The sequence below is a fragment of the Crinia signifera genome, chromosome 11 (genome assembly GCF_055691185.1).
Source record: "Crinia signifera chromosome 11, ASM5569118v1, whole genome shotgun sequence".
Classification (NCBI taxonomy): Eukaryota; Metazoa; Chordata; class Amphibia; order Anura; family Myobatrachidae; genus Crinia; species Crinia signifera.
In genome coordinates this window covers 48244212-48270355 of record NC_139227.1, presented here as the reverse complement: position 1 = coordinate 48270355, position 26144 = coordinate 48244212, and the positions used below count along the sequence as shown (strand labels likewise).

Sequence of the window (26144 nt, the reverse complement as noted above, 5' to 3'; positions counted from 1 at the left end):
TTGACAACCCTCTCCTGCTCAACACCCTCCGCTCCTTTGACATCACTGGCACGGTCTTCTCCTGGTTCACCTCATACCTCTCCGATCGCTCCTTCTCCGTCTCCACTCCGAGCTCCTCCTCTCCTACTACCCCGCAGCCAGTCGGTGTTCCCCAAGGGTCAGTCCTTGGCCCTCTTCTCCCTCTACACCACCTCTCTGGGCACCCTCATCAGCTCCTATGGTTTTCATTACCACCTTTATGCTGATGATACCCTAATCTATCTCTCCTCCCCCGACTTATCCCCATCACTCCTGTCCAAGGTCTCCGAATGCCTCACGGCCATCTCAGCCTGGATGACCCAACGCTTCCTAAAACTAAACATGGCTAAAACTGAACTTCTAATCTTCCATCCCCCGAACATCCCCTCTTCTCCCACTATCTCCATCAGCATTGGTGAAACAGAGATCACGTCCACCGACCAAACGCGCTGCCTCTGTGTCATCATTGACTCCTCCCTCTCTTTCACCCCCCACATTCGTGCTCTCTCACAGTCTTGCCGCTTTCACCTACGCAACATCTCACACATCAGACCATTCCTCTCCACTGACGCGACCAAAATTCTCATTCACTCTCTTGTCATCTCCCGCCTTGACTACTGCAACATCCTTCTCTCTGGGCTACCTCTCACCCACCTCGCACCTCTCCAATCCATTCTTAACGCTGCTGCTAGGCTCATCTTCCTCTCCCGCCGCTCTACCTCCGCCTCCCCCCTCTGTCTATCTCTTCACTGGCTCCCCATTCCCTTCCGAGTTCTCTTTAAACTCCTCACCACCACCTACAAGGCTCTCTCCTCCTCCACCGCTCCTTACCTCTCTTCACTGATTTCTATCCACACTCCCTCCATCGCTGACCGCCAACTGACCTCTCACCTAATCACCTCCTCCCACCCCCGTGTCCAAGACTTCTCTCGTGCTGCCACCCTGCACTGGAACAACCTCCCGCCACCCATCAGGCTTTCTGATTCCCTTACCTCCTTCAAGCGCTCCCTCAAAACCCACTTTTTTCGACTAGCCTATCCCTCCTCCTAACCTCTTTTGATCCTCCTATCCTGCCTCCGTTCCCCTCCGTTCCTACTTATCCTATTGTTTTTCGTTCGTCCACCCACCTATTTTTAGTTAACTCTTATGAGTAGGGTCCTCCTTCCTCACGTACTCACCCTACCTCTTTACCTCACCTGTGCTCCTGTCCTGTTCTTCCCTTCCTCTACTTCATCTTCAGTCTCCTCGACAATTTTGACACCTACTTCTGAACTGATGCTGATTTTAGTTCTACCAGCTATACCCCTATTTATACTGTATTTTTCAACACACCCTGTACGTTACCGTGTAATTTGTTTTTTGTTTGCTATGTACGGCGCTGTGGACACTTTGCGGCGCCTTATAAATAAACGTACTACTACTACTACTAATAGTTTAGTGAACAGGTCTCCATTGTCAGCATTGCAGGAGTCTTTGAGCAAAGTGTGGGGCCAGCCCTAATTAGCAGGTGGACTAGTAACTTGAAAAACGTGTGTACGTGCACACAGGGGGTTTTATTTAGCTTTGCTGGAAGAGGGGAGGGTGAGAGTCGAGAGTGTTGGTCAACTGGTAGCATGGGAACGTGTGGAATGGTAGCGCTGCAGTTTCGGATGCTGCTGGGCTAAACAAAGGGTCTCCTTCCACAGGGCAGAGTTACTGGGCATGGCAGCAAAAGGCAGAGCTGTGCATTATAATATGGGTGTGTGGCCAGTGCCAGATAAAAGTCCACTTGGGCCTGGAGCTGAATTTTACAAAAGGCCTATTGTGTGAAGTCATAAGAAGTGCTGGGCAGCACGGATGGTGTAATGGTTAGTATTACTGCCTTACAGCGCTGAGATCATGGGTTCAATTCCCACCATGGCCGTAACTGTGTGGAGTTTGTATATTTTTCCTATTCTTGCATGGGTATCATCCGGGTACTCCGGTTTCCTACCACAGTCTAAAAATATACTGGTAGGGTAATTGTCACCCAATAAAATGGACCCACAAATGAATGAGTTCCACTGAGGCGGGGACTGATGTGAAAGTTCAAGAATTGTCTGTGAAGTGCTCCTGAATATGTGTATAAATGACTGGTAATAATACCAGCAACTGTGAATCATGCCCTGAATTGTCACCTGTGTGTCCCATATTATGCTACCCCCTCACCTGTGTGTTCCGTATTGTGCTCCCCCCTCACCTGTGTGTTCCGTATTGTGCTACCCCCTCACCTGTGTGTCCCGTAGTGTTCCCTGCTCGCATGTGTGTCCCGTAGTGTGCTCCCCCCTCACCTGTGTGTCCCGTATTGTGCTCCCCCCTCACCTGTATGTCCCGTATTGTGCTACCCCCTCACCTGTGTGTTCCGTATTGTGCTCCCCTCACCTGTGTTCCGTATTGTGCTCCCCCCTCACCTGTGTGTACCCTTATTGTGCTACCCCCTCACCTGTGTGTCCCGTAGTGTTCCCTGCTCGCATGTGTGTCCCGTAGTGTGCTCCCCCCTCATCTGTGTGTCCCGTATTGTGCTCCCCCCTCACCTGTATGTCCCGTATTGTGCTCCCCCTCACCTGTGCATCCCGTATTGTGCTCCCCCCTCACCTGTGCATCCCGTATTGTGCTCCCCTTCACCTGTGCATCCCGTATTGTGCTCCCCCCTCGCCTGTGTATCCCGTAGTGTGCTCCCCCCTCACCTGTGTGTTCCGTATTGTGCTCCCCCCTCACTTGTGTGTTCCGTATTGTGCTCCCCCCTCACCTGTGTGTCCCTTATTGTTCTACCCCCTCAACTGTGTGTCCCGTAGTGTTCCCTGCTCGCCTGTGTGTCCCATATTGTACTCCCCCCTCACCTGTGTGTCCTGTAGTGTTCCCTGCTCGCCTGTGTGCCCGTAGTGTGCTCCCCTCTCACCTGTGTGTCCCGTAGTGTGCTCCCCCCTCACCTGTGTATCCCGTATTGTGCTCCCCCTCACCTGTGTGTTCCGTATTGTGCTCCCCCCTCACCTGTATTTCCCGTATTGTGTTACCACCTCACCTGTGTGTCCCTAATTGTGCTCCCCTCACCTGTGTGTCCCGTATTGTGCTCCCCCCTCACCTTTATGTCCCGTATTGTGCTACCCCCTCACCTGTGTGTCCCGTAGTGTGTTCCCTGCTCGCCTGTATGTCCCGTAGTGTGCTCCCCCCTCACCTGTGTCCTGTATTGTGCTCCCCCCTCACCTGTGTGTCCCTTATTGTGCTACCCCCTCACCTGTGTGTCCCATACTGTGTTCCCTGCTAGCCTGTGTGTCCCGTATTGTGCTCCCCCCTCACCTGTGTGTCCCGTAGTGTGCTCCCCCCTCACCTGTGTGTCCCGTATTGTGCTACCCCCTCACCTGTGTGTCCCGTATTGTGCTCCCCCCTCAGCTGTGTGTCCCGTATTGTGCTACCCCCTCACCTGTGTGTCCCGTATTGTGCTCCCCCCTCACCTGTGTATCCCGTATTGTGTTCCCCCTTACCTGTGTGTCCCGTATTGTGCTCTGCCCTCACCTATGTGTCCCGTAGTGTGTTCCCTGCTTGCCTGTGTGTCCCGTATTGTGCTCCCCTCTCACCTGTGTGTCCCGTATTGTGCTCCCCTCTCACCTGTGTGTCCCGTATTGTGCTACCCCTTCACCTGTGTGTCCCGTAGTTTGTTCCCTGCTCGCCTGTGTGTCCCGTAGTGTGCTCCCCCCTCACCTGTGTCCCGTATTGTGCTCCCCCCTCACCTGTGTGTCCCTTATTGTGCTACCCCCTCACCTGTGTGTCCCGTACTGTGTTCCCTGCTCGCCTGTGTGTCCTGTATTGTGCTCCCCCCTCACCTGTGTGTCCCGTATTGTGCTCCCCCCTCACCTGTGTGTCCCGTATTGTGCTCCCCCTCACCTGTGTGTCCTGTATTGTGCTCCCCCTCACCTGTGTATCCCATACTGTGCTTCCCCCTCACCTGTGTGTCCTGTATTGTGCTCCCCCCTCACCTATGCGTCCCATATTGTGCTCCCCCCTCACCTGTGTGTCCTGTATTGTGCTTCCCCCTCACCTGTGTGTCCCGTCTTGTGCTCCCCCCTCACCTGTGTGTCCTGTATTGTGCTCACACCTTTCCCTGCGCATTGTGTCCCCCAACAAAAAATTGGACAATTAAATGTAGATAAAATTAATTTAGAAGATCTATATTTACACATATACATAAATATTAAAGTCCTTTTGAACTAAATTAGCTTATTGATATAGGGAGTAAATGGTTTAACCCACATATAAGGGTTTATACAGAAAATCCACATGTACATTTACTGCAGGCCACTATTATGTTATCCCCCTCTGTCCAATATTACCAGGTGCCGGACGGGGTCCCGACAGTCGGGATCTCGACTGTCAAAACACCAACAGCCGGGTTCCCGACGGCCACTGGCTATTTTCCCTCGTGGGGGTCCACGACCCCCATAGAGGGAGAATAGAATAGGTGTTGCTATGCTCCGTGTCCCGGCACTTTAGGAAAAAAAAAAAAACCAGCAAAACATCGTTTTGCTATTCCATCGATGGAGGGAAACCATCTGGTACTCCCCCATCGATGGCAAAAGTATTCGACATCGGCCATGAACCATCGATGATTTCGAATCTTCGATGGTCGATGGCCATCCCTATACACCTCTCTGGTCCCAGTGTGTCCTCTAACACCGCTGTTCCTCCCCTCCCCCTTAGTATGTTGAATGCTTAAACTCTCCACCCTGTGATTGACAGGAACCTGACCTCTGTTATACGGCTCCTCGTCTCGGCGTTCCAAGGGTCTTCCCTTAAGGCAGACAGGAATATGAGGGTCATGCTGCATGTTTGTTCTTCGGGAGGCTTGCCACCTAGCAACAGCAGGTGGGTTAGGCAGCAAGCCTCCCGAAAGTGCTGAGGGATAGAAAGTGAAAAAATTTTTCACTTACCTCTCCCTCTACAGCTACAGCGCCGCTGGAGGCGCGCGCGCGTGCGCGCGCGCGCACGCCGCGTCACGTGCACGCGCGCGCACACGTGAGCGCGCCCCCCAAGCGCTGGTCAGATTTTTTCTGTCAGCAGACATGGAGGACAGCGTTTCTGTGTCTGCCACAGACTCACTGGATATGTCCTCCATGCCTGGCAGTAGTAAAGCGGAGAGAGCCCACAAGAGGGCACTCTCTCAGTACTCAAGTGATTCATCCTCTTCTGAGGAAATTCCAGCAAAAAGGAAGAAAAAGTCAGTCAGGAAAGTGGTGCAGACTGACTCAGACTCTGAGGTAAATGAGTCTTCCCATGAAGAGGCAGGGTCACCCTACACCTCAGGGAGCCCTATTCCACGCAGGAAAAGTCTAAAAAAGACTGATAAAATTAAGTCTGCCAAAAAAGGGACCTGTTCAGGTGAAAAACCCCTTTTTCCTGGCATTGCCCGTAGCAGGCAACCTGATAGTGCTCGGAGCAAGCACACATCCCCTGCCCGTAGCTGGCATAACTTTCCTGCCCGTAGCAGGCAGCATGAAGGTACCCGTTCACAGCACAAAGGGTCACCTGCCAGGTCGTCACAGTACTCCCGCAGGAGTAGCCCCCCTCCCCCAGTGGACTGGGAGTCTGAAGAAGTTACCAGAACTTCGGCTTCTTCAAAAAGGGGGGAATATAGTGACATCCAAATGGCCAGAGTGGCGCTAGCAGGAAAGACCCCTCCATCTAAGCTCTATGCTACCCACTGGGCACTGAAGCAAAATTCTGAGGTGCAGAAATTCGCTCAGTTAGCTTTCAGAGCAGCACTGGTTAAGGAGGATGAGTTGGTACTGCGCTCTCATACAGGGCTACCAGACATTCCTGCGCTATTTGCGCCTGGCATTGACCCAGCGCTAATGTCTATTGTGGGTGACAAAAGGCAAAATGACACCACAGACCGTACCCTGAAGAAGATTCAGTACAAGATAGCAGACGCAGCTGGTCCGCTACTATATGTCCTAGACAAGGCAGAAAGGGAAGGTGAAGCTAGCGTCTCCCTGGATGCACTGGTAGCATCTAAAATGGCTCTTCTGAAGGCCATCAGTAGAGCAACACTGATTATAGGACAGACCTTCAATCACATCACAAATACCCGCAGATCCAGATGGCTCACGGCAGCGGGCCTGGCAGACTTAGCCCCTAAGTCTCTAGAATTCCCCAATCTAGAAAATGCGGACTTGTTTGGGCCCCAATTCATAGAAGAGGTCAAGATACGCCACAAGGCAAGGAAATCCTTTTCCGACCTCAAGAAAGGGGGTGACCACTTCAAGAGGCCCTTTCTCCAAGGGGGCCGGACTTCGAGACCCACGGGTCCGTCCCGAGAATACCAGGGAACAAGAAGAACCCAGACCGGAGGGTTCGGTAGCAGACCAGCCGATAACTCCAGAACATCGGCAGGAAACAATTGGAACAGCTCCAAGAGAGGCCGAAATTTCGGTAAGTGTACCCACACACACCACATGCCACAGAACTCTGGGCCAAGCCTATGCAGAATGGGAAAGCATTTCCTCAGACAAATGGCTACTAAAGACCATTCAATTCGGGCTGAAGCTCCCTCTACTACGGTTCCCACACCAGTTCAGCCGCATTCCTTGTTCAAGGAAGTGCAGTCCTCAACTAGACGAGGTCCTGGCATTAGCATTAAGCCAGGGAAAAATAGAGCCAGCGAACCCAGGGCTTTCGGGCTGGACAAGTCACTTGTTCCCTATAGCCAAACAGGATGGCTCCGTAAGACCAGTATTAAATGTCAAAGGTCTAAACAGGTATCTCAAGACCAAGAGATTCCGTATGGAGGGCATAGCAGACATTCCATACATCCTGACAAGGGACTGCTTCTGTATAAAGATAGACCTGAAGGAAGCTTTCCATTCTATATCGGTTCATCCCAACCACAGACGTTTTCTCAGATTCGTCTGGAGAGGCAATACATATCAGTGGACTGTCATGGTATTTGGCCTCTCATGTGCACCCTATACATTTACACGGGTAATGAAAGCAGTCATATCCCATCTACGTCAGCGGGGTATCCTGTGCATCATTTACTTAGACGACATATTACTGGTGCACCAGGACAGCGAGATTTTAACGAAACACAGGGACATGACTTTATCTCTCCTGTCCGCCCTGGGCTTCACTCTAAACACACAGAAGTCCGTCCTCGGCCCCACAAAATCAATAACATTCTTAGGGTTCAACCTGGATACCCATTCTTTTTCACTGGCAGTCCCTCCAGAGAAATGGCGGGACACTCAATCATTTATCCACAAGACATTAGGGAAACGCAGACTAACCCTGCGGGACCTAGCCGCAATCATTGGCAAGATGATCGCCATGTCACCAGGCTTTCGTCATGTTCCTCTGATGTGCAGGGAGATGCAGGGTCTCCTCAGATCGCTCCTACACGCTCACTATGCATGGAAAGATACAATATTCCTGTCCAGGAAAGCAAAGACAGAGCTGTCCATGTCACCAGGCTTTCGTCATGTTCCTCTGATGTGCAGGGAGATGCAGGGTCTCCTCAGATCGCTCCTACACGCTCACTATGCATGGAAAGATACAATATTCCTGTCCAGGAAAGCAAAGACAGAGCTGTCCTACTGGAACACTCTTCCTATCCCTCCTCCTCGTCCCCTGATAGACCCCCCACCGTCTTTGACAATCACCACAGACGCTTCCTTAACGGGGTGGGGAGGCTTCTCACAGGACAAGGCAGTCCGGGGAAGCTGGTCGGCAGAGGAGACACAGATGTTCATAAACATCCTAGAATTGCGAGCAGCGAAACTAGCGTTGAGAGCTCTAGTTCCCAATCACATGACCAACACCCGCATACAGCTGTGCCTAGACAATACAACAGCGGTGTCATACATAAACAGAATGGGGGGCACGAAGTCCATCTCCCTATGCAGGGAAGCCCTAGAGATCTGGGAGTGGGCTACACAGAGGGATATTATCCTAGTAGCATCTTATGTCCCAGGCCAGCTAAACGAGCTAGCAGATTCGCTATCTCGCGAAAGAATCTCTCTAGACTCGGTGGCTCTAAAAAGCCAGGTTTTTCAAAAGATAAGAGAAGCATTCGGGGACCTAGAAATAGATCTCTTCGCCAGTCCCACAAACGCCCAGATCCCACGGTTCGTGTCCAGAATATGGACCGAGGGAGTCTGGAGGATGGATGCAATGTCCTTCCCTTGGACAGACCTTCGGCACCCTTACGCCTTCCCTCCCCCAGCCCTTCTCCTGAAGGTCCTTCAGAAGATCAGGGAGGACCGGGTACCCCACATAGTTCTGGTATACCCTGTTTGGCCATCCAGAGTGTGGTTTCCCCTAGTCAACCAACTTCGGATCGGCCCGAAGATCCCCCTGGGGCTGTCCAGGGATTGCTTCCAGGGAACCTCAGACATACTAGAGACCCTTCCCCAGTGCATGTGGATGGCAATATTATTGGGTTGCTGACCGACCGAGCCCTAGCATCTCCCACAAGGGCACTAATTAATGCGTCTTTAAGACCGCGAACTAGATCCAGATACGGGGCCATTATCAAGGAATTTGACACATGGAGAAGCCAACGCAGCCTACAGACGCGGGGCTCACCTCTCCATCTAGCCCTAGACTTCCTAGCATCTAAATACCAATCAGGGTTAGCCTCTGCCACCATAAGATCATACGGCTCGGCCTTGGCTATTTTAGTTCCTAATCTAACGAATAATAAACTTTACCTCCGACTTCTGAGAGGCATCCACCTTTCCAGGCCCCTCACACCAAAGTATTCTAATACCTGGGACATAGAGCCATTCCTTACATTCTGGTCTTCCCAAGATACAGTGGAGGACATAATCTTACTCTCCCGCAAGTTAGCATCCCTATTAGCCCTGGCCATAGCAGCAAGAGGGGCTGAGCTAACTCTAATCCACATAGAGGACCCGTGGTTATCACGTACCCCAACAGGTTACCACATCATCCTGAAAGGGCATACAAAAACTTCGTCCTTTAATACACCAATAGTGGAATTCGACATCATTAAGGATCCCACCGACCATGTTTAGAACTGTACCTGGCCCGAACGGCGCTCATTAGAGAGAACATCTCCCAACTTTTCATCACCTGTAGGAAACCCTACCGCCCTGCTAGACCATCCACCATCAGAGGGTGGATAGTAGCTTCCATGAAACAGGCGGGTATAGACACGGACCAATTCAAAAGCCATTCCCTGCGGGGAGCGGCTGCCACTAGAGCGGCCGCGAAAGGCATCCCCCTGCATGCGATTATGCGAGCAGCAAGATGGTCCTCCTCCCGTACCTTTGCAAGACACTATTGGAGACCAACCGATCTTCAGAAGATCGAATTTCTCAGAGCAACCACCAGGTATGTGGTAGTCTGCCCACCTGCTGTTGCTAGGTGGCAAGCCTCCCGAAGAACAAAACACTGGTTTGCAGGAATCTATGACCTGCAAACCGGATTTGTTCTAGGGAACAGGATTGCCACCTAGCAACAGCTCCCACCCACCCACCCTTGGTTGGCACCAAATGTCGCTAGGTCTGGCGCTTCCTCTGTTAAATTAGTTGGTCCTAAAGATCCTTCTCTCTTCCCATCAGGCGCACCGAGGGACCAAAAGAAGCCACAGGCACCGGCCAATAAGGATCAGAAGTGACCTCCATCACTCAGTCGGCGGCTAATCCTCAGGCTGCAATCAAGTTTCTTATACACATTCAGCTCAGGAAGCTCAATCTCCCTTACAGAGAGATAGTCCTATTATCTAGTTAGCCCAGTTTCTCAGAAGGGCTCCCGGTTTCATGTTAATAAACCTTTTTCTGGTTTCAAGGCATTACGGGTTTTTGAGTCTTTGTTACCTAGGTACCCGTTAGGAGTAGACCTACCGGGAGGTCATCTTACCTTCCCATATTCTGGGAGGACAGGTTGCCACCAGTAACCTTCCGAAAAAATCTGACCAGCGCTTGGGGGGCGCGCTCACGTGTGCGCGCGCGTGCACGTGACGCGGCGTGCGCGAGCGCGCACGCGCGCGCGCCTCCAGCGGCGCTGTAGCTGTAGAGGGAGAGGTAAGTGAAAAATTTTTTCACTTTCTATCCCTCAGCACTTTCGGGAGGCTTGCTGCCTAACCCACCTGCTGTTGCTAGGTGGCAATCCTGTTCCCTAGAACAAATCCGGTTTGCAGGTCATAGATTCCTGCAAACCAGTGTTAGAACAGCAACATACGACGGGTCACTCAGGACTCAGAGTATATATGGTGCACTGCCGCCGCCGCCTCCTGTCCATCAGCGGCACCCACGCAGAGCTCCGAACAGCCACGCCTATGTAACGTCATGTGGCCGGCAAGACGTTACATATTGCTTAGAGGGGGCACTATAGTGGTAACGGCAAGGGCCATGTGTGTCCATTAGGGCTATTAAAAGTGCGGGGCTTGTGCAGAGGAGGGCGGGGGACAGTGTCTGGCTGCTGCTGGCAGTGGGAGAACATGAAGCGTGCCAGCGCGCCGGAGTGTACAGTTCCAGTGTCTGTCCTTCAATCGGCGTCTCCTCCCAGTGGGCGGAGTTGCGCCGCAGTATTACAGCAGTAGGTTGTGCGCAGTGCGCAGTGCGTGACTGCGCAGTGCCGTGAGAGTAGAGCCGGCCAAAACGGATCATTAAGTTGAGCCGGGACTCATGGATCTTCTAGTGATAAGATACGGATCTTATCGGCCGACCCTCGGCTCGCTTTAAATAAAATAAAAAAGGGGAATATACATGACCGAGCAAAAACACTACTCGATGGCTGGGTGCAGAATCGCCATCGATGGCAAACATCGATGGCGTCTGCACCGATGGCCATCCCTGCACCGATGGCAGCTAATCTTTCTATCAATTGTAGTCACAGCACTGTATTCAGTCTACAGAGGTAGTACATCTCAGCTGCCACAGGTGTCAGCACTGAGATCAGGAAAATGTTTTGCAAACTGAAACGGATCACCTTTTTGAGATCGGCGGCTCATTAGTTCTTGGGAGGGATCCGCTCAAAAGACCCGGTTCGTTCGCGAACGGCCCATCTCTACCTGGGAGCCGAGGTAGTCTAGTAGTGTACATCTTCATCTAGACTCAACCATTTATATATTGGGCCACACTGTTTGGGGGAGGTAACAGGAAGTGGCCGCAAAAACCCAATTAATAAATTTAAATAAAATAATTTACATTTTATTATTTATTTGTCTGTAATAGTCTTGATTTCTCTTTCTCTTGTATTAGGATTGATTGATCGGCATTACAGCTTAATCCGCAAGACTATACTAGCAGTACTGCCTATGGCCTGTTTGGCGTACAATGAATAACACAATCGTTCAGCAGGTATCATGGCCCGTTATGCTCGTTGCCATAAGAATTGTGCAGCCATTTGTCATGTTAGTAATTAGGATTGTGGAATAATTCATTTTTAAAACGTATTAATGATAGGAGTAGGAAACGGAGGGAATACCCCGCTCTGGATCCCAGACTCCATGTTCTGTTGCTAGGCAACTAGATAAGAATGTGGTTTTGGCCTCTCTGCCATAGTCACTCTGTGCAAACAATACGCTGTATATTTGCTTTGTTAAATGGAAAATGAGAAGGGTTCTGGCTGCTGTGAACAGCAGGGGAAAGCAATGATTACAAACTGAAGTTAAGGGGGAGATTTATCAACGCTTGGAGAGGGATAAAGGAACCATAGGCAAAACTGCAGGGTGGTCCGAGGGTACCTGACCACCTCATTCACCTGTGGGAGCCAGGGGCTGCTGGCGGTGGGCAATAGTGGCGCCTGAAGATGGGATGTTGCCCATAGCAACCAATCAGATTCGATCTATTATCTACTAGAAGGTGCTAAATAAATTAGAAGTAGAATCTCATTGGTTGCTATGGGAAACATCCCATCCGCAATAGAACTCCCATCTTTGTAAATATACCCCACTGTGTCTGGATTTTATGTCGAATTACATGGGCTTGGCAATCAGTATTAGATCTTGCATAAATGCTATATAGAGTAGTAATTCCTACATGTACTGCATCTGCGTGCCTTACCAACGTGTTAACAAAGATCAAATGAAACGCGTCTTGTAGCTACATAAGCAAGGTCTAGACTTAGCTGTGGAGTTTCCTTTGTCTGTTCTGTGACCTTCCACAGTCTTACAGGTGGTAGGATGGTGACGTGTAACATACATATATAGACGTGTAATATATATATTGAGAAAAAGTCCATTAAAGGGCCCCATACATCAGCAATTAATTGTGACAATTTTCAGATATGGAGATGATTGCCACAATTAATTTTAGATGTGTGGGCTCCCCCTTTTGGCAATCCCAATCACAATCGCCAATCGATTGCTTAATCAGGTTTTTAAACATGTTTAATAATCTGGTATTATCTGCAGATCTTTTTTAGATGTGTGGGCATTCCCAATTCGTCTTCTTCATCTATTTACATTATGAACAGCTGAAATGACAATCGATTGGGGCAATTTCCAGATATGAAGATGCAATCTTTAGATGGAAAAATCTGCCGATCACTGAAAAAAACTGTAATGTGTGGGCAAAGTCGGATAGATCTGAAAATCCATTTATCTGGCCAAAATATCCCAATATCTGAAAATCCATAAATTGTGATTGCTGATGTATGGGGCCCATAAGGGCCCCATACATCAGCAATTAATTGTGACAATTTTCAGATATGGAGATGATTGCCACAATTAATTTTAGATGTGTGGGCTCCCCCTTTTGGCAATCCCAATCAAAATCGCCAATCGATTGCTTAATCAGGTTTTTAAACATGCTTAATAATCTGGTATTATCTGCGGATCTTTTTTATATGTGTGGGCATTCCCAATTCGTTGTCTTCATGTATTTACATTAAGAACAGCTGAAATGACAATCGATTGGGGCAATTTCCAGATATGAAGATGCAATTTCCAGATATGAAGATGCAATAAATCTGCCGATCACTGAAATAAATCTGTAATGTGTGGGCAAAGTCGGATAGATCTGAAAATCCATTTATCTGGCCAAAATATCCCAATATCTGAAAATCCATAAATTGTGATTGCTGATGTATGGGGCCCATTAGTGTTGCCTCTGCTTAGGGTGGGGGAACAATGTGATGTTAAGGGCCCCATACATCAGCAATTAATTGTGACAATTTTCAGATATGGAGATGATTGCCACAATTAATTTTAGATGTGTGGGCTCCCCCTTTTGGCAATCCCAATCACAATCGCCAATCGATTGCTTAATCAGGTTTTTAAACATGTTTAATAATCTGGTATTATCTGCAGATCTTTTTTATATGTGTGGGCATTCCCAATTCGTTTTCTTCATCTATTTACATTATGAACAGCTGAAATGACAATCGATTGGGGCAATTTCCAGATATGAAGATGCAATCTTTAGATGGAAAAATCTGCCGATCACTGAAAAAAACTGTAATGTGTGGGCAAAGTCGGATAGATCTGAAAATCCATTTATCTGGCCAAAATATCCCAATATCTGAAAATCCATAAATTGTGATTGCTGATGTATGGGGCCCATTAGAGATGAGTCCGGACTTTAATAATTCGGTACAACCACCAGATGCCGTTTCCTGCACATAGTACAACCATCATATCCTGCACATAGTACAACATCCGGACGCCGTATCCTGCACATAGTACAGCCACCGGACGCCGTATCCTGCACATAGTACAACCATCATATCCTGCACATAGTACAGCCACCGGACGCCGTATCCTTCACATAGTACAACCACCGGATGCCGTATCCTGCACATAGTACAACCACCGGATGCCGTATCCTGCACATAGTACAACCAACGGACGCCGCATCCTGCACCTAGTACAACCACCGGATGCCGCATTCTGCACATAGTACAACCACCGGATGACGCATCCTGCACATAGTACAACCACGGATGCCGTATCCTGCACATAGTACAACCACCGGATGCGTATCATGCACATAGTACAACCACCGGATGCCGTATCCTGCACATAGTACAACCACCGGATGCGTATCCTGCACATAGCATCCTGCACATAGTACAACCATCGCACACTGCATCCTGCACATAGTACAACCACCGGATGCCGCATCCTGCACATGGGACAACCACCGGACATCATATCCTGCACATAGTAGAACCACCGGACGCCGTATCCTGCACATAGTACAGCCACCGGACGCCGTATCCTGCACATAGTACAACCACCAGATGCGTATCCTGCACATAGTACAACCACCGGACGCCGCATCCTGCACATAATACAACCACCGGACAACGTATCCTGCACATAGTACAATCACCGGCCGCCGCATCCTGCACATAGTACAACAACCGTACGCCGTATCCTGCACATAGTACAACCACTGGACGCCGCATCCTGCACATAATACAACCACCGGACGCCGTATCCTGCACATAGTACAACCACCGGACGCCGTATCCTGCACATAGTACAACCTCCGGACGCCGTATCCTGCACATAGTACAACCACCGGACGCCGTATCCTGCACATAGTCTGCACATAGTACAACCACCGGGCGCCGTATCCTGCACAGAGTACAACCACCGGACAACGTAGCCTGCACATAGTACAACCACCGGACGCCGAATCCTGCACATAGTACAACCACCGGATGCGTATCCTGCACATAGTACAACCACCGGATGCCGTATCCTGCACATAGTACAACCACCAGATGCGTATCCTGCACATAGTACAACTACGGATGCCATATCCTGCACATAGTACAACCACCGGATGCGTATCCTGCACATAGTACAACCACTGGATGCCATATCCTGCACATAGTACAACCACCGGACGCCGCATCCTGCACATAGTCTGCACATAGTACAACCACCGGATGCCATATCCTGCACATAGTACAACCACCGAACGCCGTATCCTGCACATAGTCTGCACATAGTACAACCACCGGATGCCATATCCTGCACATAGTACAACCACCAGATGCGTATCCTGCACATAGTACAACCACTGGATGCCATATCCAGCACATAGTACAACCACCAGATGTGTATCCTGCACATAGTACAACCACCGGACGCCGTATCCTGCACATAGTACAACCACTGGATGCCATATCCTGCACATAGTACAACCACCAGATGCGTATCCTGCACATAATACAACCACCGGACGCCGTATCCTGCACATAATACAACCACCGGACAACGTATCCTGCACATAGTACAACCACCGGACAACATATCCTGAACATAGTACAACCACCTGATGCGTATCCTGCACATAGTACAACCACCGGACGCCGTATCCTGCACATAGTACAACCACCGGATGCCATATCCTGCACATAGTACAACCACCGGACGCCGTATCCTGCACATAGTACAACCACCGGATGCCATATCCTGCACATAGTACAACCACCAGATGCGTATCCTGCACATGGTACAACCACCGGACGCCGTATCCTGCACATAGTACAACCACCGGATGCCATATCCTGCACATAGTACAACCACCAGATGCGTATCCTGCACATGGTACAACCACCGGACGCCGTATCCTGTACATAGTACAACCACTGGATGCCATATCCTGCACATAGCACAACCACCGGAGAACGTATCCTGCACATAATAAAACCACCGGAGGCCGTATCCTGCACATTATACAACCACCGGACGCCGTATCCTGCACATAATACAACCACTGGACAACGTATCCTGCACATAGTACAACCACCGGATGCCGTATCCTGCACATAGTCCAACCACCGGACAAGGTATCCTGCACATAGTACAACCACCGGACAACATATCCTGCACATAGTACAACCACCGGACGCCGCATCCTGCACATAGTACAACCACCGGACAACATATCCTGCACATAGTACAACTACCGGACGCCGTATTCTGCACATAGTACAACCACCGGACGCCGTATCCTGCACATAGTACAACCACTAGATGCATATCCTGCACATAGTACAACCACCGGACGCGGTATCCTGCACATAGCACAACCACCGGACAAAGTATCCTGCACATAGTACAACCACCGGATGCCGTATCCTGCACATAGTACAACCACCGGATGCCGTATCCTGCACATAGTCCAACCACCGGATGCCACATCCTGCACATAGTACAACCACCAGATGCGTATTCTGCACATAGTACAACCACTGGATGCCATATCCTGCACATAGTACAACCACCGGACGTCGTATTCTGCACATAGTACAACCACCGGATGCCGCATCCTGCACATAGTACAACCACCGGACGTCGTATTCTGCACATAATACAACCACCGGATGCCGTATCCTGCACAGAGTGCATCCACCGGACGCCGTATCCTGCACATTATACAACCACCGGACGCCGTATCCTGCACATAATACAACCACTGGACAACGTATCCTGCACATAGTACAACCACCGGACAAGGTATCCTGCACATAGTACAAACACCGGACAACATATCCTGCACATAGTACAACCACCGGACGCCGCATCCTGCACATAGTACAACCACCGGACAACATATCCTGCACATAGTACAACCACCGGACACCGCATCCTGCACATAGTACAACCACCGGACGCCGTATTCTGCACATAGTACAACCACCGGACGCCGTATCCTGCACATAGTACAACCACCAGATGCGTATCCTGCACATAGTACAACCACCGGACGCGGTATCCTGCACATAGCACAACCATCGGACGCCGTATCCTGCATATAGTACAACCACCGGACAACGTATCCTGCACATAGTACAACCACCAGATGCGTATCCTGCACATAGTACAACCAATGGATGCCATATCCTGCACATAGTACATTCACCAGATGTGTATTCTGCACATAGTACAACCACCGGATGCCGCATCCTGCACATAGTACAACCACCGGACGTCGTATCCTGCACATAATACAACCACTGGATGCCGTATCCTGCACATAGTACAACCACCGGATGCCGCATCCTGCACATAGTACAACCACCGGGCGACGTATCCTGCACATAGTACAAACACCGGATGCCGTATCCTGCACATAGTAAAACTACCGGATGCCATATCCTGCACATAGTACAACCACCAGATGCGTATCCTGCACATAGTACAACCACCGGACGTCGTATTCTGCACATAATACAACCATCGGATGCCGTATCCTGCACATAGTACAACCACCGGACAACGTATCCTGCACATAGTGCATCCACCAGACGCCGTTTCCTGCACATTATACAACCACCGGACGCCGTATCCTGCACATAATACAACCACTGGACAACGTATCCTGCACATAGTACAACCACCGGACAAGGTATCCTGCACATAGTTCAACCACCGGACAACATATCCTTCACATAGTACAACCACCGGACGCCGCATCCTGCACATAGTACAACCACCGGACGCCGTATCCTGCACATAGTACAACCACCGGACAACATATCCTGCACATAGTACAACCACCGGACGCCGTATTCTGCACATAGTACAACCACCGGACGCCGTATCCTGCACATTGTACAACCACCAGATGCCGTATCCTGCACATAATACAAGCACCGGATGCGGTATCCTGCACATAGCACAACCACCGGACGCCGTATCCTGCATATAGTACAACCACCGGACAACGTATCCTGCACATAGTACAACCACCGGATGCCGTATCCTGCACATAGTCCAACCACCAGATGCGTATCCTGCACATAGTACAACCACTGGATGCCATATCCTGCACATAGTACATTCACCAGATGCGTATCCTGCACATAGTACAACCACCGGACGTCGTATTCTGCACATAATACAACCACCGGATGCCGCATCCTGCACATAGTACAACCACCGGATGCCGCATCCTGCACATAGTACAACCACCAGGCGACGTATCCTGCACATAGTACAACCACCGGATGCCGTATCCTGCACATAGTACAACTGCCTGATGCCATATCCTGCACATAGTACAACCACCGGATGCGTATCCTGCACATAGTACAACCACCGGATGCCATATCCTGCACATAGTACAACCACCGGATGCCGCATCCTGCACATAGTACAACCACCGGATGCCGCATCCTGCACATAGTACAACCACCGGACGACGTATCCTGCACATAGTACAACCACCGGATGCCGTATCCTGCACATAGTACAACCACCGGATGCCATATCCTGCACATAGTACAACCACCGGATGCCATATCCTGCACATAGTACAACCACCAGATGCGTATCCTGCATATAGTACAACCACTGGATGCCATACATAGGGGTCGATTCTGGATCACTCCCAGTGATACAAATTTGACCCCTTCCCCAATGGCCGGGGTTTGCGTATGCACGCTGACTTTTATTTGCAAAGGCAGGAGAAATCATTCGATGTTCAGCGTGTATCGATTGTTTTCTCCTGCAGCGAAGGCATGCGAGGGGATATGTTCTCGTTACACACCCTCTTGCATGTTATCAATTGCAATTGGAGGCGGGGGCGGTTATTCAGCGGGGTGGCGTCTCAGGTGCTCCGTAAGCTGCGTTCTTCGCAGCTTACAGAGCAAACATGAATCTGGCCCATAGCACAATCACAGGCTGCTATATTCCATACACAGTGTTCACTTATTGATTTATCAGCAACTCTATTTTGGGGCTTATTAACAAACTCAACAACAAGGAATAAAGGGCCTGATTCAGGGATGTGCTCTAATGCCGCCGCAGCTGCATCTAAGTGCGCGAAAAAATGATGCAAGTTCTCCAGCTGGATTCGTAGCTGTAAAATTGTGAGTACCAGTGGCTGCGTATGTAGACATAGCAATGTAGGGGTTCTCCTGCCTGCTCGGGGAGGGCGGCTGACATCACATGACCTCAGCATCCACCCCCAATTTGGAGAAGAACAAGCAGCCGAAAAGTAAGTCCAGGGCTTGCCTTCGGACACGCGCAGAGGAGAAATCCTCTGTGCGGGCGCTTGTGAGCGGATGTGTAAGTGTATAGCGAGGGAATTTGGCTGGCAGCAGGGCATGCGTGGGTTCGGCAGGGCGGCATTAACCTGCTCGCTAGGCTATGAATAAACGCAGCCTAGCCAGCAGGTCTGAATACTCCCTAAGTCCATGTAAGGATTAACTCCTTCACTGCCAAAGGCATGTAACTCAACATTGTGTTATAATTTGTGTTTAGGGTTATAAATGGTCACAATGTTTGTTTTTCTCCCTGTTTCTCGCACATATTTGGGCCACGTTAAGATTCTGCCGCTTGATGCCGACGTGCTGGAAGAAGATCTAGACATGAGCGTCTCGGAACAATGCATGTAATCACCATGTCTGGGTAGGGTCAGCGTGACGCGTTGTACTGAATGAGTGCATTGGTCTGAATCAATCAGTCTCTCCTCAATGTGTTTGTGTAGAAGGTGTCGGGTTGGATCTGTACGGCTTACACTAGTGTGTGGGCTGCGTGCCAGGGAAATGAGCTGCTAATGAGCCTGCTTCTTTATATTCGCTCATGTAGAGCTAGAGAATACGGTGCTTAACATGAAACGGTCAACATGAGTTTTTCACGTTTTTTTTCCGTAACCGGGGTTTGAGTTTTTTTCAGATCTCTAAACACAGGATTGAAAAAAGGAGACGGGATTGGCCAACGGTGATCGGCATATAGCGTACACTGGCCCAACTGGAACAGAGCCGCCCCGGCACAGAGACCTCACTTTAATAAGGCCCCTCAAGGATCATAACAGTTGCGTGTTACAAAATATTAGGGATGGACTTTAAATAGTTAACCATCAGTGATTTCCATCGATGTGTAGAATCTATCTGCAGGACAGCATCACCATCGGTGGCCAGTGCTGTTTGCGGACCAGGACGAGAAAGGGCATCAGCTAAGCAGTGTGTCCTATCTGAGCAGCATTGTAAGCAGGAGACAGTGAGGCCATCGCCGTAACAGCCTGCTATGCACCAGCCTAGAGTAGGGGCAAGTTCAGCGCCACTGGGAATTCTATGCGCAGTTCTGGGCATGCGTCAGCCAAAATAACATGTGCCCCACAAGTTTATAAGTGACCTATAATAATTGTTGTTCTCTTTGTGTATCACAGACCAGGACGGAGCCTCTGCAGAAGACATCAGTGGCGCTGTCTGAACTGAATGTGCCGGCCTGCCAGCGCTGCTTCTCCCTACCGTAGTTATTGTGTACTCGGTATATCCATGACCAGGGCAGCCAAGAGAAATCCTGGGCCCCGGTACAACGACTTCCTGGGGTCCCCACGGACGGAGCTCCCGCACACTCTGCGGACCCGTTGTTACCCCACTGCTTCCAAGGTGGATACACGTACAAAAATTTACACTGTAATGCCTATTACACGTCACACACCCATTACATATTATACCACATGACATAATGCTCATTACACGCTATGCCACACACCGTAATGCTCATTGCATATTAAGGGGTTAACATGCTCTGCCAGGGGTTAACCTGTCTGCCCTGATTTACATGCTCTGCCAGGGTTTAACATGCTCTGCCAGGGGTTACATGCTCTTTGCAAAGGATTTACACATACCCTCCAACATGGCCCATTCCATTAGTTACAAAATGCTCTGTTCCTGGACTTCCCTTACAGATGTGAGCCTGCAGCACAGTCCAATATTCAAAAAGGGGGGGTCATACAGTATATACTGCCACCCCAAGCATCACTGTCCTGGACTCACTGGCAGTTGATGTGACCCCCTATTTGAATATTGGACTGTGCTGGAGTCCAACCTCTGTAACTACCACTGGCAGGGAAGTCCAGGAACAGAGTATTTTGTACTTGCCACCAAATAAAAAAAAACCTGTGTGTCCAGACCAGGGCCCCCCTGACAGGCCCGGGCCCGGGTAAATTGTACCTGCTCCCCCCCTCTCTTGGCACCCCTGTCCATGACTCATAAGTGGCGCTGATGACACTGCTGCACCAAGACAAGACGCCGTATATAGAATTAGAGAAATTGTCCTAGAAAATATTGGGAAATATGGACGGGTTGTGAATGATGCTTCATAGAAAAGACAGGCTGTATTAAGTAGTAGCAGACAATCACCTCCTAGCTGCCGTGCTACTGTCTGTCTGAAAAATGACAGTTGGGGGCAGTTTGGCTGGTACATTATCAATCTCCACTTTATTACATTTCAAAGCTTAGTACATCTGGCCCATAGTGTTATTGTTTTGTTGTGGAATTAAACATGAAAGCCAAATAACATTTATTTGAATGAGAACCTACTTCCTATGAATACTGATTCTTCGCCCTAATGTAGGCGATACCATTACCGTGATTATATAGTACACTAATGAGCAAAACGGTGTCCGGTCCCTGTGTCGACAATGTCTAGCTCAACAGTCACTAGGTGGACCACTGATGGTCAACAGAGACTAGGTTGACATACCCTAGGTCCATATTCACAAAAGGTTGACACACGTTTGAGGTCGACATGGACAACATGAATAAAGTAGACATGAGTTTTTCATGTTTTCTTAATGGTTTTTCATACTTTACTAGTGGGTATAGAGCGCGAATATAACAGTGTGCATTGCGCAGCGAGGCGCGCGCCCGAAGCATGGCCAGCGCAAGAAGTACACTTATAAGGTGTTCATGTCAACATAGAAAAACTCACCTTATTCATGTCCATATTAACTTAAAGCTTGTGTTAACCTTCTGTCAGTGTCAACCTAGGATATGTTGACCATTCTTAGGTGTCGACCTAGTCACTGTCAACCATTAGTGGTCAACCTAGTGACTGTCCACCTAGACATTGTCTACCAACGTTACTGTAACCGGTCACTAAGGCCACAAATGTATTGATTAAACACATTGCTGGAATGAGGAGTATAACACTGATCTACACTGTATACACTTAGTATAACACTGATCTACACTGTATACACTTAGTATAACACTGATCTACACTGTATACACTTAGTATAACACTGATCTACACTGTATACACTTAGTATAACACTGATCTACACTGTATACACTTAGTATAACACTGATCTACACTGTATACACTTAGTATAACACTGATCTACACTGTATACACTTAGTATAACACTGATCTACACTGTATACACTTAGTATAACACTGATCTACACTGTATACACTTAGTATAACACTGATCTACACTGTATACACTTAGTATAACACTGATCTACACTGTATACACTTAGTATAACACTGATCTACACTGTATACACTTAGTATAACACTGATCTACACTGTATACACTTAGTATAACACTGATCTACACTGTATACACTTAGTATAACACTGATCTACACTGTATACACTTAGTATAACACTGATCTACACTGTATACACTTAGTATAACACTGATCTACACTGTATACACTTAGTATAACACTGATCTACACTGTATACACTTAGTATAACACTGATCTACACTGTATACATTTAGTATAACACTGATCTACACTGTATACACTTAGTATAACACTGATCTACACTGTATACACTTAGTATAACACTGATCTACACTGTATACACTTAGTATAACACTGATCTACACTGTATACACTTTTAGTATAACACTGATCTACACTGTATACACTTAGTATAACACTGATCTACAGGGGTTTGGTATAATTTTTTGACATTCATCATGTAGTTATTCATAATGCCGACAAGAAAATGTCTTCATAGTCATAGTTGTAATATCGACATTGAGCATGATGAAATGTTGACAGGATCAGAATCTCAACAAAATAGTTACAGTTGTGCAATGATCACTTGCTATCAGGGCTCTGGTTGTGTCGGCTCCGTCTGGTAGTCGAGTGATGATGACCACCAGCAGAAATTAATTAGCCTAATCCTAAACCCCCCCCCCCTGTTAAAGTCGAGTTGCACACACGCCATTTTAGGATAGTATGGCCGCCATTTTGGTTCGCAGAGTTGCGCAAATAAAGTATTATACCGAGTCTGTGTAGCAAAGTTGACCATAAGCGCAGCCATACTAATACACATAAATTCATAATACCAAATTTACACCAAATAAAATATAGTTTATTAAAGGTTTAGTGCACCACACATAGGTTAATCAGCAATACACAATTATGTCTGTATAATGTTTAGTATCGTTATGTTCCGTTTCTCATGCGCAGCACTCCGGTCGTATCGAAAACTTCGCAAACCATAAGGTCCGAGAGTTACGGACAAAATCCATATTCTATGTACTATTTCTGCTAAACTGTGTGAGACAAAGGAAATCAAGTTATAACCGGTTCTTGTTGCTTTTTACGACCCCGACGACGAGGCCAACACACAAAGGACACTGGAGTACACTCCCCCTGCACCAATCCTATTCAAGTGTAATTCTTTGCCCCAATCACTGAGGACTGGACATTCGAACCCTTGACCAATTACAACGGCCTTTGACCCCCCTTCTTGGACCCTATAAAATAGCTATCCCTGAGCTGGCTCGGTCACTTTGGCTCTGCATCTATCCATTTCACCATAGTTCAATCTGAATATAGCGAGCTCCGACCGGACATTTGTATTCCTGTTTGTTCAATGTGGCTGATTATATTCTGTATCTGTTTCTGTTCCCCTGTTAGTTTAAAGTGTATTAGTATTGTTAAGGGAATTGTATCACGTGTTATCCTGTATTTCTTCTTTCTGTAACCCCCTTTTGTCCGCTAGGGACTAAATACACTGTTTGGAGAATCTATCTCCTCCCTTTGTTATATCCTTGTCTCGAGTCTCATTCGCATCTGGCGATAAAGGTTTATTATGGACATTGTCCATAAAAGGTATTCTCAGTTTAAGTACTAAGTACTGCGAAGAGATTTGGTATTACTGTAACTGATCCAGCGTGTACAATACACGGAAAAGGTCCGCTACGCTTTGTTCGCACGTAGCTAGAGATAAAGGGTACGCAAGTTACGGAAAGACTACGTAAACTGCGCATTTCACTTATTGTTCTTCTGGTTATATAAATATCAGTATTAACACCCCCCCACACTGCCTCCCCTCTAGGGTTGCCATCTCACTCATCATCGATTCGTGGAGATACCCCCCCCCCCCAGCTGGCAGCAGCAGGAGGAGGAGTGTTTGGCAATTTGCCCCGCCGGGAGTAGCAGAGAGGAGGCCACCCAGGATGCCCGAACGCAGAGTCGCAGCCTTGCCTGTCAGATCTGTTGTAGGCTTACACAGGCGCCATTGGAGGCAGGGAGGCCGGTCAGAGTCTCCAGTGGGCAGCAGCGGGCCTGAAGGACAAAAACTCGCAAGATGATGACATTTTGCAAGCGTGTCTGTAAGGCTGCAGAGGCAGGCCTGGCAGGCGCAGCGGCGCCACAGACGGCCCTGGACACTGCGGAGAGGCAATGGAGGGCAGGAGACTTTTTTAGACACCCGGATTCCGGGAGCATCCCGGTTGCCACTAAAAATGGGAGAATCACGGAATTTCGGGAGAGGTGGCAACCCTACTCCCCTCCCACAGCCTATCCCTCCACTAGTGCCTAACCCTAACTCTAACTCTCCCACTAGTGCCTAACCCTAACCCTCCCACTGGTGCCTAACCCTCCCCCTAGTGCCTGACCCTAACCCTCCCACTAGTGCCTAACTTTAACCCTTCCACTAGTGTCTAACCATAACCCTCCCACTGCCTAACTCTCCCATTCGTGTCTAACCCTAACCCTCCCCTCCCACAGCCTAACCCTCTTAATACTCAAGCAGTCAAACTATTTCTCTAGTGCCTAACCCTAACCCTCCTCTCTCACAACCTAACCCTCCCCCTACTGGTATCTCTAATCCTCTCCTCCCACAGCCTTATCCTCCTAATAGTGCCTAGTCTTAACCATCCCCTCCCACAGCCTAACCCTCCTAATAGTGCCAAGCCCTAACCCCTACCCTAGTGCCTAACTGTAACCTTCCCCTCCCTCCCATTGGCACTGTGGAGGCATTTATGTATTTGGCCATAATGTGTAAAAAAAAAAGGGGGGGGGACTCTGCTCTGCTGCTGTAATGAGTAAAAAGGGGAACCCTGCTGCCATAATTTGAATATTGGAGTCAACTGTGCTGCGTAATGTAAATTGGTATTATTTTGTGGCCACGCCCCTTCCCCATGAATGAAGCCACTCCCCTATATTTTTGCCTTGAGCATCCACAAGCAAAAACATAAATTGGCACCGATGCCATGAAATATCCCTCCCCCCCTCCCCCCCTTAATCCTGCCCTGTATGAAGTTACCACAGTACTGCATACTCTGCATACTTTCTGTGCAGGAGCAAATAGCGCTATCAGTAAGGTGTCTGCCTCCAGTGAGACAGGTTCTAATCCTGAGTGTAAAGGTGCGTACCCACGGTACGATTTATGTTCCGTATGATATTGTATACGATTTCCCAGGAGAGTCCCAGTGGTCAAAAGCATAAAATTTGTGCTTAAAATAACGTACAATGGGGGTTATTCTGGTTCACTCGCAAAGGCATATTCCTTCTCAAATGGACAACACCATGTGCACTGCAGGTGGGGCAGATGTAACATGTGCAGAGAGAATTAGATTTGGATGAGTCATTTTGCTTCTGTGCAGGGTAAATACTGGCTGCTTTATAATTACACTGCAATATAGATCTCACTTTGTAGTAAAACCCCACCCAAACCTAATTCTCTCTGCACATGTTACATCTGCCCCACCTGCAGTGCATATGGTTTTGTCCATTTGAGAAGGAATTTGCCTTTGCGAGTGAACCAGAATAACCCCCAATGTGCATAAGATATCATATACGATATGACGTCACAGCTGTACTACACTATACTATCTGATGCTTTCTAGCCAGATTGAGTTGCATGTTCACCCGAGCAGCTCCCCAGTAGCGCACGCAGGGGGGGTTTCTGAGTACCCAGAAACCCCCCCCCAGGAGTCTAAGGGCCCTAGACTGAAAGCTGAGGGTCCCCTCTTTCCAAGAGTATAAGAATTAAAAAAATCGGCCCTTGGGAACCGGAGATATCTGACTTCAAAGCAGTGGTCCCCATCCAAGCCTGTTAATTGCTCTTCCCAGTCAGATATTTCAGGTTCTCTCTGACTTAGAGTTTTTCTGAGGGTATATTCCAAAAGCTGGGACTC

General features: G+C 48.7%; 1 long non-coding RNA gene across 1 annotated transcript; it reads left to right on the top strand.

Annotated features, from left to right (window-relative positions):
- Positions 1-11253: 11253 nt before the first annotated feature.
- Positions 11254-20635, top strand: LOC146045883 (uncharacterized). Its single transcript, XR_014465654.1, has 3 exons — positions 11254-11354; positions 19288-19369; positions 20130-20635. It is a non-coding gene; the product is annotated as an uncharacterized LOC146045883 (long non-coding RNA).
- Positions 20636-26144: the final 5509 nt, after the last annotated feature.